The following is a 2,934-nucleotide window of genomic DNA, read 5'->3' as shown; positions in this document are numbered from 1 at the left end:
ACAGATGACCAAATATTTTATGTAAACCTAATGATGCAGTCTGACTCAAGTGCACCGGCCAAAAAAAAAAAAACTTACATAATAACATCTGACCCGAGTGTAGACGCCAGACCTCCGCTGCAGTGGCTGAACTCAAACATCCTTCTGTTTCATAAACCAAAGCATTCAAAGTGACATCTGGCATTTTGCTTCTCAGACAGACCTGTTTTAAAAGATTTCTTTTTAAAGTCATGAACGTTCATAACTTGAGGCCACTGAACACGTCTTGTCCTGAAATATGGAACTGAACACAAGGTCAGCATCTGGCTGTGCAGACGGAGCAACGGGGCTGTAACAGTAAAATTTACGTATTACAGGAGCAGCAGTTGAACAAAAGTACACCTAATTCACTTCTTATTATGTTTTTCATCATTAGTTTATTTCTAGTTCATGGATTTGTTACTTTTTTTTACAAATGAGCTATAATATCAACCACAACATGAAAACAATGGTGGCCATAATTATCTTTTAAATCCCTGAGAAGTGTTGCATAATGGGCTTGTTTACATCGGCTTCGTCTGGGGATGAGAGAATGAGTGTGTGTAGGCGTGACGTGCACTGTGCTGGTGATCACGGAGCGTGTAGGAGGGAGGGCGCACCAACAATCGTTTGCCGCTGAGCTGTCCTGTCATACATTTGACTTAATTCCCACCACGATAAAAAGATCTCCCCCGTGGACTAAAAGCAACAAATCAGATGTTATTTTAATTACGGAGCTAGGTTTGATTAGATTTGTTTTATTGAAAACACAAGGACAGGACTAAAACTGACAATTAATTGACCCTACTAATGAGTCTTGAAGGGAAAAGGCTGGTGCAGCTTCTCTCTGTTGTTGTCCAATGCTATTAAAACCCATAATCCACTCTGGTGCGCTGAAGGACATCTTATTATAACAATCAAGAGTACTGTCGTTTATTTTCAGTTTGTGCCGCGCTGTCCTTCTGCCAGAAATACTCACTAAAGCAACCAAGTGTGTATTCATCCACAGCCTAAATTTATCTAAATGGGAAAAAAAGGAACACACTATTTATGCACCTTTTATAAAAACAGAGAGTGTGGACCTCCTAAGGGACCAATGAGGTAGAGATCTGCAAACAAGCTGGGAACACTGGACAGAAAAAGTTATTTAATATCATCAGTTTTCCCTTTAAATATAATAAAAACAGACTTGGTCGACACTGTGAAAGCACATTTTAATATTTTTTTTTAAACATTAAAATACCGGATTGACAGAAAAGCATCACCTGAGTTGCACTTGAATTCAAAACTACATCTATTTAAGTTTTACAATCAGGGTAAAGGGGGTATTACATGTATGCAATGATGCGATCCCCTAAAAGCTAATCTCTGTGTATCAAAGTCACACATTCAAAAGTAATTCCTTTCTGTCCCATAATAGCTGAGATGCACCAGTTTCATCTAGAATGTGCAGATCTATGATGCCCCCAACTCTTTCTCCATGCACCTCCACCTACTCGCTGCAGCTCGAGCACACCAGCTCCCCAACAACTCTGCTCAAACACTGTAAAACTACTCCACACTACACCAGGATTCCTTATTATTATTATTATTCCTTATCAAAGCATGACTGTTTGAACCTAAATGCGGATTTGAGTCGTCACTTGTACGCTGCAGTTTTACACCAAAGGGGGTCGTCAAATTAAATTTCCCCATCAAATTACACTTTTATTCACAGTCTGCGAGTAGAGCTGGGTGAACAGTCATGAAATGTTTTTCTAGATCGGAAGCGGATAACTGTATTAGGTTCACACACTCATTTGCCTGTAATTGCATGACATCAAATGTGAAAACACCAGTTCCCTTATAAAAACAATTGGGTTAATTGTGTTAGAGGTCCGTGTTTGTTTTTCTGTTATGTTGCAGCTCTCATGCAAACCAGGTCACGCAGTCAAGATTCAAGTGTTGCAGTAGGATTTAATTACATAAAATGAGCTTATAAAACTACAACAGTGCGGCTTTGGACACATTTCCTCTTTCTGTTTGTCCAGAAGTAAAGGTGTGGTCACCTTTGTGGGGGAAAAAAAAACTGCTTGCAGATTGGACTATGTGTATTTATGAGAAAGAAATTACAATTTTAAACATTTACAACCCTTCAAGGTCGCTCCAAGATGGTTTTCTCACTGGAGCTTTTTCTAAACCATCCAATTTCAACATTGTCTGCTCATTTGTGGAGGACATGTTAATAATCATTTGAATCCTATTATGGACCAATTCTCTTTATGGAAATCAGTGCCCTCAGGCTAATGTGTGTGTGCAAACTGTAACTTCATAGATGTGTGCTGAACCGAACGCCCCACAGAGAGAGAATTTCCCCCTAGCTCATATATCCAGTAATGTTATGGAGGAAATTATTTCTTTAGTTCTAGAACACTATTGCAGTTCATAATGTCTAGCTGTATAGAAACAGGGTGGCCTCTGATCACACAAGAGCTCTCACACCCGTCTTAGCCAAAAGTTATGGAGATAAGCATCGTAACATAAATGTATATGCTGACGATGTTTTCATTTTTCTGTCTTAACTATTACATTCAACTCCAAGCTGGATCAGCATTAGCTCTGAGTTGGGCACATTTTCATAACAGCCACCTTGAATCACATATTTCACATGCTTATTTCACTGTTCTAAGCGATCAGGAATAACCTGCCTGTTTCTGTGCTGGGTTACAATGTTGTAATAATGAATATTCAGCCTCGACTGCTCTACCTTGTACTGCTATTCTGCATGACCCGGGGTCTACATGTTGACATCCATCCATCCATCATCTCTACACCTTAGTCCCATCATCCCAAATACTCAGAAAGCAGCTTTAACCAGCAGCATCTCATCAAACATCTCTTCCATATATTTAAGAGCAAAATCATGTGTGTGTGTGA

Source organism: Stegastes partitus, unplaced genomic scaffold (assembly GCF_000690725.1).
Source record: "Stegastes partitus isolate 25-593 unplaced genomic scaffold, Stegastes_partitus-1.0.2 Scaffold1671, whole genome shotgun sequence".
In the NCBI taxonomy this organism is placed as follows: domain Eukaryota; kingdom Metazoa; phylum Chordata; class Actinopteri; family Pomacentridae; genus Stegastes; species Stegastes partitus.
This window is presented reverse-complemented; position numbering follows the sequence as displayed.